Below are 15,696 nucleotides of genomic sequence, written 5' to 3'. Positions count from 1 at the left end.
GCGGCCGCCGCGGCCGAGATTTGATCCCGCGACTCCGAACTTAGCCGCGTAACGCCGTATCCGCTAACCAAGCACAGCGGGTCGCACACAAGGGTCATACCACATATAAGTCCGTTCGCTGGTACTTGCCTTCGGCGCGCATATACAATTTCCGAATTTTCGTATATATATATATATATATATATATATATATATATATATATATATATATATATATAACACTCCCAGGGTTAGTTCTAGTAGTAACGCATAAATACCACAGAAAGTGAACGGGAAAACGGCGCTGCGGTAGCTCAATTGGTGGTAGAGCATCGCGCGCGTAATGCGAAGACGCGGAATCGTTCCCCACCTGCGGCAAGCTGTTCTTTCATCCACTTTCATTTCCATTAATTTATCATTTCCTCAATTCAATTAGTAAGTACAAGTAATTTCCTATGTGTTGTTCTCGGTGTCTTTGTTGGCTTCTTATGCTATGATTATATATACTATCTACAAACATGTTCGCCGAGAGACCCATCAGCCAGCAGCCAGGACCAATCTCGCTAGGGCGGCCAAAGAAAGCTTCGGTTCGAAAGAGACTCCGGCGATAGGGCACAACCCATTTCGGCGCAGCCTCATGTGGCTCGCGCTTCGAACCCTGCGTTTCGAAGATATGCGACTCGGGAGCGAAGAAGTAGTGGGCGATGCTCGGTAGCTCGCACGTGCTCGTTCGACCGCCCCGCACCCATCGACCGAACGGCGCCGCCGTAAGCCGAACGAGCGACACTGCGATCACGTTCCGTTCTAACGGCCTGCATTGTGGATCCCGAAGGTGTCGGGCTTCGGAGAACGAATGGCCGAGCCCAAGAAGCAGGTCACCCACGGTGTGTCGACGCAGAGGGTCACGCGATACCGCGCAGGCTCTTGTCCGCACCAAGTGGCCCTGCGTCGGCCACTGCAGTGCTGCAGGTTGGACGACGACTTCGGTCAGAGCTGTTGTTGCTATTGTTTTCTACCAAACATGTGGCTCCTACTCAATATATGGTCCGTTGGCCATGGAATGCGTGGATTATTCCAATTTATAATGAAGAATGAGTCTCAGAATCTCTATGGACAGCGCTGTAGAACGTAAAATTATCTGCTAAAATAATGTCACTAAAGTGAGTTCGAATGAATAATCGTTAATATAAACGTGCACAAAAAAAAAAAGGAAATGACAGAATTTTAACACAGCGTTCGGTTGGATTCCACAAAGATTTTTTGGACAGCGAGGTGAACGTCCCTGCGGTCGAATCCCAAACTGGAGGCCCCAAACGAAGTGATAACAGGTTCTGTTAAATCCGGGCCAAGTCTTTGAAGAGGTAATTCCATGCAAGTTGCCGTCGTCATCGTCATCGTCATCGTCGTCACCATCATCGTCGTCGTCATCGTCGTCGTCGTCGTCGTCATCATCGTCGTCGCCATCACCTTCATCACCATTTATTTTTTCTTAAGCTGGGTGTTATACAATGGAAGTGGAGACGGTCACGAAGAATGACACGTAAAGACAAACATAATAAAAAATAGAGGCACAGCACGAAGGAAAGGGATAGGCGCGGGACAAGCGCGATTCTGAGGAGTTCACTTCACAATGTAATCCTATATATATATATATATATATATATATATATATATATATATATATATATATATATATATATATATATATATATATATATATATATATATATATACCTGTTATACGCATGCCCAGATCCGTTAACTTAAAAAGAAAACGGTAAAAGAAAGGCTCGACTATGAGATGCGCGCCTCGACGAATAGGATTTCTTTAGCGTACACAGAAACAAAAAGCTTCGGCCACATATTTTTTTTTTAATCTAAAATCCTTACATCAACAAGCCAGCTTGCTCATTCCAGCTTTCGCCTGAAATCTTTGCTTCCCGAAAGAATGCCTCACAACCGCGAAATTTCCCGCGCGTTCAACTCATATTTTTTTTCCCCACTAATTAGCTATGTCACGTGTACATCATGTGTAGGCACGCAGCAAGTTCCTTTTAAAGCAATAATGATCACATTCATGGTGTGATAAAGAGGAACATGCTTGAACAGTTGTACATAAATTTTAACATGAACATAGACGCGGCGCGCAAAATTACGTATTTGTTACCAATTGTTAGTTACTGAAAAATGCAAAAAGTAGTGTTCTGTAAATATATGTTATCAGGCAATTCTTTTCATTGCCTGCATTGTGTCCGACCTTAAAGATTGTGTAAAAGCGTTAGTTGAACTGTGAAGTCATGAACCATGTTAAGATTTCTGAGTGCCAATATTTCTGAATTAATCATGAGGGGCCTTTTATTTCTGAAAGTTGTTAGCACTCCGCACCCTCGTAAATAATATTAAACAACTCTTTTTCCGCGTGTTCTTTATGAGAAGTTAAAGTGCTGCAAAAGTAACACATGAAGGCTTCAGCTATTTGCTTGCTCAAATGGGCGACAGGCCACGGCGGCCGCATTTCGATGAAAGAAAAACGAAAAAAATGTTGTTGTTGTTGTTGTTGTTGTTGTTGTTGTAAAAGAACAAAGAAAATAAATAAATAAAACAGAAGTATTGTTCGTCGGGCAGTGACCTGAGGGGGTGGTGTAGTCCGCGCCTAGTGAGGTAATGCCACGACCCGCTGTGTTTTTCTCTCACTGTCGCGAGACAGGGACAGTTCCACAATAGTTGCCTCACTGTCGGACGAGCACTGGCGTTTCGCGTGCTGCACGTCAGTGGTGATGACGGAACCGACTTTGAATGAAGTTTTCTTCTTCCCGAGAGCATATTTCCTTTCGCACACGTCCGCCAGTGCCCACTCCAGTCGAAACCAGACGAAACCGCGCAAGATTTCCTGAGTACAAGGTTCCAGATGTTCCTCAGCCCTTCTCGCCGATGCTAAAGCAGATAGAAAACACAGTCGAACGCCTTTATAACGAAGTGCTTGGGGCCTCCGAATTCATTCGCTATACAGGTCGCTTCGCTGTAAAGCTCGCGCTGCAGCCAGGGTTGCCAGATTTGACTATTTTGCGCCGAATTGGCTACCTTTTGAGGCTGTTGCCGGGAAAAAAATGCCTTGCCTACTTGGCTTCTTCTTTGGCTACTTTTGAAATAGCTTGACTATTGTAGAAAGTGGGTAGAAACTTGTGTAGCTCATATTATGCAGCAACATTAGCAAATATTTATGCCAACGCAGGACCACGGCACTTCAAATATTTTCAAGCTGGTCCATCATCATCGTCAATCTGACTCGGGCGCTTTCATTTCATGCAAAGGATTTTGCAGTAGTGACGTCACAGCGTGTTCCATCTTCGCATTCACGTTCCGCGTCAGGCCTGCTACACATTGGGCTTCGGAGTTCTGGCAGCCAGACGGTAGCCAGCTAGTTCCGGTCCTGACAGGAAGTCACGTGAGCTGGGATCCTAAGAAAACCCGAAGCTGCCCGAAGTTTGCAAAATCGAACACTCGGGCAGCTGGCCGGTGGCGGGATAAACGTGAACATGCTACCAGCATGGCAGCGGCCGGTGTGGCCGTCGCGCTCTCGGCGTAGTCGGTCCATTTATGCGTTGTCAGCTTCACAATATACTGCTGTATTCCGGAATGCGATCACTTTTGCGAGATTTCGCGCGACTGGGCATCTCACTTTGCACAGCATAACAAAGGGCCTGCGACGCGTCCTATGCCAAGACGTAAAATCGCACGTAAATAATCGCGAAAGCGATCGCTCGAGGATGCCTCGAGCTTTGACATTCCTCCAGAAATTATTGCCAAGATTAACTCAAACATTTACACCTGAACTGCAGCTGTGACTCTTATTTGTGATAATACTCTAGTCATATTACATGCTGATCAAAGCGCTGTTAGCTGTAGTCATTTATGCACATTTCATATTTTTTGTATGTTCCTGCATTTACTAAAAGCAGCTTTAAGTGTTGGCTGTGATAATGTGTTCAGAGTTACACAATAAATGAAAATGCAACATTTTTCCATAACGGTGTACTTTTTAAGCTACATTTCTGTATGTGGCCACAGTTGGCTACTTTTCTGGCTACTTCCCGCGATTTTTTGGCTACTTTTCACATTTTGGACCTGGCAACCCTGCGCGCAGCAACACTCATAATCAAATCGGGACAGAATTATTCATTCGTTATGCATGTAATTTCGTTGTAGAAGCGTTCGTTGTCGTGTCGTTTCGACTGCAGTGCGCTTGGAGAGCGCGGTCATGCCGCTAGCTGTTATAATTGTCTGACACCATGATCTGCAGGGTTCAGCCGAGGTAAGAGAACTTAAATGAAGCCAGTGCTAAAATGTGAAAGGCATTATAGGAAAGAGGAAGAATAGGCGTGTTTCTCACTTTACCACCGGAGGACGTTACCGTCACAACAAATGACGTTTTCTTCTCATCTACAGGCGATTGTTCTGCGCGCATCTACGAATTTTTACTCCACGGATACCAAGCAAAAAAGGATAAGACTTACGGCGAATTATAAAGTTATTCTGCCGATGACGCAACAGAAAAGAATAATGTACCTCAACAGCAATGATTGGCTGACATCACGCTCTGGAGCTGATCTATAACCAGCATTCGCGGGTTGAAAGAATTCAAGCGAATTTGCGCCAGCTATCGCGTCACTGCTTCGCATTATGGGCAAAGCTGTATTTTAAGCATGAAATGCTTTTAGCCCCGTTGTCGACGACCTTCAAGAGACCTTGCGCCAAAATCCAGAGCCGTTATCCGGGCACTCAAGACGAGAATGGGATGTGAATGGGCCGAGAACGAAACGAAAACATCTGGGCATCGTTGCGAAGGCAAAACGACATCATCCGGGCAACCAGTCAAAACTTAAGAAAATGCCATCTCTGGCCCCCAACCCTTTGTACAGGACCGCACTACATACTCTAGTTGCTGCCCAAACAATTTACAAAAAAAAAAATTGCTTCCGGTTTCTTCCTAATGTTTGTTCACAATTTAACTCAAGCTGTAACTTCTAGTACACTGAAGTTTAATTTGTCATTTCCAATACCGACGGTCAGAAGGCAGATACAGTGCACCATACACCTGATCGTTGAAAAGAGGACAGGGTTGCCTGTCCTCTTTTCAACGCCAGCGGTCCGTGAGATCTGCGGCGCGGGTGTAGAACCGCCTCCTTCGAGAGATGGCGCCACGCTGCGTGAGCAGGCCGCCGGTGGTTGTGAGATATGCTTGCGATGGTTGCGAGACTGTTGTGAATAATCGTCATAATTACTCCAATCAATCTGCTTTGCCGGTAGCCATTTCATGCTTACATCTACTCTCGATTACGGAAGATCCAGCATTTTTATCTTAATGTCTGTCTGTCTGTCTGTCTGTCTGTCTGTCTGTCTGTCTGTCTGTCTGTCTGTCTGTCTGTCTGTCTGTCTGTCTGTCTGTCTGTCTGTCTCCACCATTGACCTTCAAACCTGCTTAGACTAATTAGCCATCATAGTGAATCAATGTCGCTTTTTTTTCCTTCTCCTACACAGCGGGCCGATGTCAAAGGAATGCACTCGAGTTCTATAGACTCAGACGTAGTGACACCAGGGTTCTCCAATACTTTTCAATACAATACAATAGAAAGTATTGAAGGACCCTGGTGACACGTATGACCACACAGTCTGACGGTTGAGCAGAACGCATCGCCAGACACGGAACAAGGCTTGGGTCTTTACTGACTCTTCATGCAAGGCGACGGCAGCATTCAGCTGCTGGCAGTTACAATGCTTAGCAATCGAAGAAGACGACGGTCAACAGCGGCGGACCCGCGCGCGTAGCTGCGAAGGGCGAAGCACGAGATCGCGAGGCAGCCGGTCCCGGCATCTCGCGCCCCGCAGCCGCGGTGGACATCGTCGTTCCACTAGGCCTCGCCAGCACTGCACAGCGCGAGCCGGCGTCCAGAGCCTCGGCGACCGAAACCCCTCCGAAAACGCGGTCCATCCCACGCCCACCACGCGTCCTCCAAGCAAGGCCCGCCTGGCCGCCGGCATGACGCCGGCGGCCGCGGCGGCGGCGGCACGGGAGCACGACAAGAAGCTGCTGTACTTCGCCGGCGGCGCCATCATGCTGATCGCGGTGACCACGGCGTTCGCCAGCATCGCCATCATGCGCTCCGCGCTGCAGAACGTCAACAAGCACCGAAAGAGCAAGGCGCAGTACACGCTGCAGGCGGCCGACCTCAAGCCGCTGGGACACCGCCAGGACGCGGCGGTTCAGTACCCCAACAAGATGCCGATAGTGGCGGCCCCTCCCGCAGATAAGCCGCGCAAAAAGAAGGCCGCCTCCCGCAAGGCTGCCGACCGCCACCGGCCGACCAAGAAGAAAGCCCGTGCCACAACCAGGAAGGCCAAGAAGGCGACCACGGACCGCCGCAAGGCTGCCAAGGCTGCCAAGAGCGCAGGAAACAGCAAGAAGCACGCCAAGAAGGCCACCACGGCCGAGCCCGAGGAAAAGAAGGACGAAGACGACCAGGACGACGAGTAAGGACCCCCTGGAGCGTCGACCGAGTGCCGTGTGTAGACCAGGCCACGAAGTGGTTCGACGAGACAGGAGTCAAAAGGGAGGTTTCATGCTGGCACCTCGCTTTGAAAGAACGTATGCTGGAGAGGTTGCGCGAGGGCCGGAGCACGGACTTGCGGAGTTTGCGCTTGTGCGACTCTGTTGTGCCAATAATGAGACTCTGGAATGTGTGTGTCTTCCTTTCACTGGCTTGATGTCACTCGTAGGTTCATAAAAGACGCCATGAAATATTCACACATTTAAGGATCATCTTCGGGGTGTCGTAACTCGCCCCTTTGCACGCACGCACCCATCCCAGGAAGGTTGAAAAAATGCTTGCGCTTTTTCGTAACGGTGTTAAGCAGCAGTTGCATCTCTCTCTGTGTGTATGAAACTCGTTTCATACACGCAATAGCAAATTCTAATCTACCCACAGGAAGGGCTGTACGCGCGTAATTCACCTGGGGTCCAACGTGCGACTTCCTTTTCTGTAGCACTGGGTACGGTGTAAAAGTCCCAGCAGTGAATGCCCTCCAGTGCACTTCAGCGGGGCGGAAACTGGGGTGCAGTGATTACAAATCGGCATTGTGGTTCGCAGCGTGACTACCACTTCATGTGCACGTGTCTACTGATGTGCCCATAAAGTTTCGTTATTCACAGATGTTATGGGGACGTGCGGCAGGTAACGTAAGAAAGATATCCTGCAGTTTGGCAGTAATATTCCATGGTTTCTGCCACATTTTTTTTTCTGTGACTGAAAATAATGCACTCCTAGGAGCTGTACACATTTTATGACGCAATTTTTCCAATGTTCAACATCATTCATCAATAGAACAGGTAATGCTATTAAGTGGTACTGCGCAGTTAAAATATATACACTGCATTTTAAAGGCAACGACTTTCTTGGTGAGTTACCCCCACATTTTAGCATCGGATATGTGTTTCCAGCCTTTTTCATGAGCCGATCCCGATGATAGTGCAGTCTAAATATGCGGGCCGATCCTGAAGTTAGTGCAGCCAAGGAATTTAAGCAGTCCGACGCTCCTCTTACTCTCCTCACGCGAGGGGTCACGGGATAGGGTGCCATGTGCTATAACTCCGTCCAATTCTCAACCTCAACTCGCTGAGGAAAGCATCTTCTTTGACAACCTTCAAATAAGCTTGAAACGCCTTCCAACTCTTTAACTGCGCGCTACCAGTGTACCTTCTTGTCAGAAACGCCACGTGCACGTCTCAGCGGCTGCAGTAGAAGTAGCAGGTGGACTGCATTAGAAAAAAAAAGTTTAACAGAAGATTGACGGCGCTTTTTGTTGTGGGGCAAACTTACACACGAAAAAAAAAAAGATATTTCAAGAAGGTGAAATAACTTCATTGCATACGCAATCGCGTGTTCACATACAACTGGCTGCTGGGTCTCGTTGATTGCTTCCATGATGAAGTATTTACGGTGACTTGTACTTTTTTTTCTTTTTGTGCGCTCTGTGTACTTCGTGCATTTTAAGTGCATGTTATAGCGAAGTCATCCTGCATGTGTGCAAAAAGTCGTACAAATGTTGCTTCAAAATCTGCCTTTCTAAGCGAACGCTAAATGAAAATAAGTCGGGAAGCTGACGTGGCGCTAAAGAACCGCAACAGACATTGTTCCAAATAGGTTAAATTAACTTTTACTCATTATTCTTTGTATCGATATTTTTTTTGTCGATCAGCTTCTGTGCCAATACCTCGCAGATGGTCTGCCTTTTCTATGGACATAAAGGATAAGTATTCCTTTATCCACGTGACTTGACACCAGCGCTCTCGACACTAATCTGCATTGAGGAACCCACGAATGAATTAGACCTTAATCCATTCAGAATGCATCAGGTGTCTCATGTGGTGCTTTTTTTAGAAATTTATGCTCAGTTTATACCTTAAATCGAATTTCGTTCACTAAGATGGCAACCCACATTTTCGGAAAGAAGGCATGTGCATTGGCTCGTGCATCGCACTCATCATCAATTATATATTTTACTGAAACTTGACAGCGCCCTCGCAAGGGTTTTGGAAGGCAAAAAGTGGAAAAGCTTTTAGATACATTAATAAGCTGTTCATGTTTCTTAGCAGTTGCGCAAATCCCTTTGAGTCAGATGCTTTTAATTAATGTACTGATTGCGAGACGGGAGCATTTTAAACTTCTGCAAATGACGCATGAATTCCTTGACAGTGGTGAAATAACCTGTTTTGATGTGAACTGCGTGACGATAGCATGTGCTGGTTGTATCAAACGCGTAGCAATAAGTCGCTTGTGTCCTTTAACTCTGCGCATTCCAAGCTTGTAAAGCATATCATTGTTAACTCGTGTTTTCATGAAGCAGTCCAGAAATCCTGCCAGCAAAAGATGCCACAGTTTCTGGCAGCTGTCGTGGCGCTTGACCGAAGCAGGCTACCTGATGCACGTGCAAGTTTCAGTTGCTGAAAACTTGTTGAAGAGATTCTACGGAAAAACAGAGGAGGTTTATAAGGGTCACACAGGGAAAATCGAAGAATTGTCACTTCGTATACCTGCATCAAATTTCTCCCAACCTGACTGGCTATTATTTTTCTTTTTTCTCCCCTATCTGTGCTTCCCTTTTCCCCTCCCCAAGTGTAGGGTAGCCAACCGGGCACGTTGTTGGTTAAGCTCCCTACCTTTCCCGCTTCGTTTCTCTCTCTCCCAACTTGAAGAAGGTCGCGCAACGCGTATACATAAAAGCTTGTTCTGTCAATGCCAAATAAGTTGAGAAGGTTGTGCAAGATGACTCAGCCACAGTCTTCAACAAATCACAACTTCATCAAGAAACACAAGAACAAGGTTGTGGAATGTGCGGAGAACGTTGTGTAGAGCGCTGTGGTGCTCAATCAGTCTCGTTTTGCGCTTTTGGTTTGAGCAACTCAGTGAAGCGGCGGCACTAATCGCGAAACCATATTCTTGTGAATGCAAAGGTTCTGAGCACCCCACTTACAGAAACCGTCATTCCTGCTCTCCAAACAAAAAGCCGTTCCTTTTTCTTTGTGGAGCGGATAAATTGCTTTCTTTGGTTCTTTCGCGTATTTTCGTTGGTCTGTGGTGGGTGACCGGTGGTCAGTGGTCAGACTTTCACAGCTGACGCAAAGAGCGCATATTCACGTGTTTCAAACCAGAAATTTCTTGGTGTTTGGTTCAATGAGAATCTTTCTTGGAATTTTCATATCACCAAATTAATGTCTGATTTAAGTAAAACAGTCGGCTGTTTGTATAAAATATCTCATTTGTTGCCCCCCTGGTTAAAGATATCCATGTATTACGCACTTCTCTACTCAAGGTTATCTTACTGTATCCTCGTATGGGGAACTACGACGTCCACCAATTACCTCAAGTTAATTTCAATTCAGAAACGCGCTATACGTGCCATTGAAGGGTTTCATGGCAGACCTTCAGATTTACCTACGTTACCGCTATTTCAGAAATATGGCATCCTTAAAGTAAAAGAAGTATATAGCTTCTGTCTACTTAAGTACATCCATCATCATAGATTATTCTTTTCATGCCCAGATAATTCCAACAGCCGTTATGCATTTCGTACGAAACGTAAGCTTGTTCCTATCACACGCACCAATTATGGCAAGCAAACACTATGCTACCAGATTCCCACAGTAATAAATAACTTTCCCTTTGAAACTGAGTATTACCTTCCACAAAAACGCTTTAAATCTACAATTAAAAAATACCTATTGGAACAAACGGAATGATACATTTATTTAGTCTGCATACTTTGTATTTATTTGTATTCAATTTACTACCTTTCAAAATGTTTTTTTTTTTTTCTATAACGCACATGTTGTAAGCTGTGATATTGTTTCTTTGTTTTAGGACTGATATTCTTATGTTTGTATCAAAAAGATATTGTCTTTACACCACTAATACGATAAGTTGTGTATTCAATTTATTCTTTTCCTGTACAAACTTTGCATGTTAACTTACTGCTTCATGCTTTTACAATGCTTGAGAAATTCGTTGTGTATTTGTTGTGAAGTGCTTATGCACAATGCCAGCTGTTTTACGGGTGACCAGGACCTTGTCAGGCTCTTGCCTTTTGTCTTGGCGCCCTCTTTTCGTTGAAAAGAAAATAAACTTTCACTTTCACTTTCACTTTCACTTTCACGTGCAACTGTGTTGCGGGACGCCCTCGTCAGCAACAGTAAATATATCAGGTTAAAAAAAATATTCGATGCGAACGTAGTTCTTACACACGCGCGAGTTCTAGATGTAGCATTTCCAACGGTAAAATAAATATTTCGTCAAGTTTTATCGCACATTCTGGGCTTTTCCGGAACTTATGGTTATAGGCGATCGGCGACAATGCGAAGACAGAACGTGGCGCCATTGAACACGTGCTTTCGTAAAATCGTTGCGCGTGTAAACGAATAGTCAGGCCTCTCGTGACGTGCTCTCACGTGAGAGCTTTGGGAGCAGCATGAGGTTTACATTCTCTGGTGGAGCGCCCGGGAAGGACAGCTAGGTCTCCTCTTCTCCGATCGCCCTCTCCCCGTGTGGCGCTGCAGAAGGTTCTCCGGCACCGCTACCGATGTACTGGTAAAAGGGCCCGACGACCAATTCTTATGGTACCCGTCTTTTTTTTCTTCTTTAATGCAACCAAACACTTACAGTTTGGTGTGTCCATTCTACAGCGGTAGCATGTAAAATGCCGTGGAGCATATTTATAAGAATATACCGACGTGCAGTCACGATCGTGTTCGTGAAGCCATCGTATACACGCAGCAAACATGCTGGAGACAGCGGGATGGCGATTGTACGCTGGCACTGGAGGGATTGAGGTGACAAGTGCGGTACGTCCTAGCTGTAAGAAAGTAATATTTTGTCTATCAAGTCGATCTTCACACGTTTCGCGTTTTCTGAAGTGTGCAATAATACATAGGTGCTCTCGTGGTTTCCTGTCCAACTGCCTCGGTCATATATAAGTCATGGTGTTCCTTGCTTCTGTGCTTCTGACCCGTGTTCGTTTTAACATTATGATGCCTCTACGACAACAGCTAGCCGAAGGCGCATAAGCGCCCAAATTCAGAAGGCCATGCCAAAGCAGACACGCGCTTAACAAGGCGGAAGTGAGTGACCGAAGACCTCCTCCCATTGCATTTTTCTGTTCGCATGTATATTAATGGCAACCAATTACGGCACAATTATTCGATGGAATTCTGTATATCACAAGGAGACCATAGAACTCTGGGTACCCACTCGTCAACTCGAGCTTGTGAAAAAGCATTCACGTCGGGCCTGCCCATCCACTCGATGATGATGATGATGATGTTGATGATGATGATGATGATGATTTAGAATCGCCTTTGAAACGAGGCGCTGTGAAATAGTCACCGAGCCTGCTTGATTTAATCAGGTTTGCTATGCATGTTTTCCATTCTAGCACTTTTGCATACATCTCTTTAATTTTGTTTTTCTTCCCCAAGACTTCTCTCAAGACTTCTCAAGACGCTACCTATGCCTGTAACGGATCCGGTCGTATCAATCTCTTCTCTGCGTTTTTTCCACTGATACTCTAAACGTCTCTTGCTTATATCGACTGCTGTCCTGTTGATGTTTCTATACACTTTAAATCCAAGCGCTTCTAGAAGGGTCTCGCTGAGTGAATCTCTTCGCATTCCACTAGGATGTGCTGAGTGGTCTAAAGACTCTTGGTTCTCATTTTGTTGCGAATATTTGCTCCGGTATGTTTTTGCACTTAAGCAATCAGCTCGAGCGTCAAGTACCAAGGCTATTCTGTGTTATCGTACACATTTTCCTTTCTAATTTCTTTCTTCCTATTTTTGTAAAGATCCATGGTCTTTCCTTCTTTTTTTTTTGCTTTCGTTATTTGCATCCAATTCGCCGTCTCTGACTCTCTCACTTTCTTTCTGATGACTCCTAGTTGTCAGTTTACACTTTCAATTACCCTGTACTTGGTTGCCAACTTTCTTGACCTCTTCCTCCATTCTGTGTCCACGCCTTTAAGGTACAGATACTTGTGCATTTCAGCCGCCCATTTATTTTCACCATAATTCTTCAAAACTGATTTTGCTGTGCGCTTCTCTGACTTCAAAAGAGGCCCAACCGATGTCCCCCTGCACTGCCTCATTTGGGGTTTTACCGTGGGCTCCCAAAGCCAACCGGCCTGCCGATCTTTGGTTAACTCCGATTTTAAGCACAGAATGGCATTCGCGAACGTTAGCGCTGGCACCATTACTCCTTTCCAGATTCCACACACCACCTCATATTTATTGAGGCCCCAAAGTGCTTATGTTTCATTATTTCTGAATTCCGCTTCCCCTTTATTTTCAGATTATCGTGGTGGGTGCTTGAGTAAGTAAAGTCTTTCATTCGTTTATGCATACGCCGAGGTATTTATATTGCTTGACTATGGGTATGACTTACTGTTTCATTGATACTACGTAATTACTCGTCTCTTCGTTAAAGATTGCGATTCCCGATTTCTCTGAGCTAAACTTAAAGGGTAGACTTGTCGCTACGTTGCTACTCATATTCGCAAGTGTCTGTAGATAGCTTGCATTGTCCGCGAGTAGCACTATAGGTCCTTCGCATACATCAGCCCAGGGACCTCCTGTTGCACCCTTTCGTTGCCGCATTGCATGTTGCATCTCGTTGCCTTGAAGACAGTGCAGCTTGTTAGCGTGAACTTTCTTTAGTTCGTAATACGTATAAAATGAAACACAAACGCCTATGTCATACAAAGACCGCGATTTTACCATTTTAAAATATAATTATAGTGCACTTAATTTCAGCCCACTTACGTACGGTAATCCGTGTGTGTCCGTCTCTACAGTGTCAGGATATCACCTCAAGTTGGCGCGACATACCGATTTTCGCTAGACATATGTAGTAACTATTTTTTGCTAGGATCCTCATTTTCCGCGTCTTTCTGGACGAAATCAAAATTATAATTCCTTCTTAAATCGCGAACGGCATGTTCGCTTCTATGGCTGTAAATCATGGTCTTGTCATTTCCACCAACATATCATGACACTTTCTGGGCGATTGTCGGTCCCTTTAACGATTCTCTTCTCCATGGAATTACTGAATGAAAGAACAAACACTACTTGCGCCCTCAAACAAATCCACAACTTCAAGCGCACCCTTTCTTTAATAGGGCGAATAGCTTCCTAAACGCTTTCGGCTGTTCGCTTGCCTTGGAAACCACCGAATATAATTTCTGCACTTTTTATCTCTGTATTGTCTAGGCGTCGACGCCTCTCCACGCTCAACGCTTTTAAGTGCGCAGCGCGTCCGTCGAGTCTTCGGTCAAGGCCCATGCAGTTGCCAATGCCAATCGTCTGAAGTGCAGACGACCGCGAGTTCCTAAACACACGAAGGAGGTCATTTATGCAAAATAATTACCAGCCGTTGAGTAAGAACGTCTCGTTCCAGGCAACCCATGCATTCCCTGCTTCGAGTTAGACAAATAAATGTATTACTTGAACGAACTCGTCAAGTTTGGATTCATTCAAAATGATGCGCGGTGCTGTAGTATTGACCGTTGCTCTGTCAATTAGTGTTATACATTGCACTTTGCGCATTCGGGAGGTCCAGCTCCTTTATATATATATATATATATATATATATATATATATATTAATGTCATCGCGCGCCTACTGGGATCGTACTGTATCACGGTGCATGTGTATGAAACAATGTAAACGAGCCCTTTGTTGCAGGACTGGCTCCGCGAAATTTCTCATTTCGCTTTTTTTAGAAATTGGGAATATTCTATATTCTACTCAATATTGGACGCTCCTTTACCGCGAATACTCGAATTCAGTTCAATTTGAAATGTTTGCTATTAGAATAGCCCTATCCATTTGCACTGTTTTCCCCGTACTCAGTATAACGGGTGCCGAAAAAAGAAACGCGGGAAAAGGGGAGGACGCGTCAAGCCACCCCACCGCGTGCTGCATACGTTTGCGCTCGCGAGAAAGAGAGAGAGAGACAATAAACTTTATAGAGCACATGAACTCCTCCGTTCTGCAGTGGAGGAGGAGTTTGCGACACACTTTTGCGACGACCACTGCCTAAAATAACCGTCTTTATGTGTATTGCTGATGTAGCTGTACAGCACTAAAATTCGTTTATATCCATCTATAACATTTATTTCTGTCTCCGTGTGCCAGCCATTTCTGCCACCTTCTGATAAAGCCTGCGCATGCGCCTTGTGGACAGGTCAATAGCACTGTGCCGCATATCGCCGTATAATTCGCCTATACTGAGCATCAGCTGACCCCAGTTTACCGATATGCACTCAACGATACATACAGTATATGAAAAGATTATATATCGATGTCGTCAACAGAACATTGACTGAAGGACTGTAAATTTTTAAAAATTACGGCACTCGTGGAAAACATTCATTTAAGTACCGCAGCCGTTAGTAGCCCTGATCCGAAAAGCACGCTTGTAAAATTTTCTTTTGTCGAATTAAGTTAAAGTTACGTTTCTAGGAGCTCTAAAAATATCTTCGTTATCCGCGATTTTAGCGATATTTTGAGAGAGTTGATAGTCCGAAACTATAGAATGGCTATACACTCTAAAAACAGTTTACACCTTTTGGGGTGTAATTTTGTCTCACAACAGTTATCGTCATCGGTCTTGCTTGCGTTTTCTTTATTCAACGCTCTGCCCTCGCTACTTTCCTGACAAAGAACCCTCGACTCGCTGATAACGCGGATGCCATTCGTGGCCTGGAAGTACCAGGCGCTGTTTAAAGTTTTTAGAGTACACTCTAAAAACATTTTCACCCTTTTGGTTGTATATTTGCCACATAACAATAATCGTCATCTCTCTTGCCCGCATTTTCTTTCTTTAACGCTGCGACCCCGGTACTTCCAAGTCACGAACGGCATGTGCGTTGTCAGCATGACAGAGCATACTCGACGGGAAAGTAAATAGCGAGGCGTTTTCAAGAAAGGAAACGCAAGCAAGGCAGATGACGATTATTGTTCTGTGGCAAATATACACCCCAAAGGGTGCAACTGTATTTAGAGTGTAGAAATCCCATGCTCAGAAGCACCTCTGTTCCGCAAGAAACTCCCCACTCGCAAAACAGTTTACACGCTTTTGGACGTACGTCTCTCTCCACAACAATAATCATCAT

The sequence above is a fragment of the Dermacentor andersoni genome, chromosome 10 (assembly GCF_023375885.2).
Source record: "Dermacentor andersoni chromosome 10, qqDerAnde1_hic_scaffold, whole genome shotgun sequence".
Lineage (NCBI taxonomy): Eukaryota > Metazoa > Arthropoda > Arachnida > Ixodida > Ixodidae > Dermacentor > Dermacentor andersoni.
Note: the sequence above shows the minus strand (reverse complement) of the source record.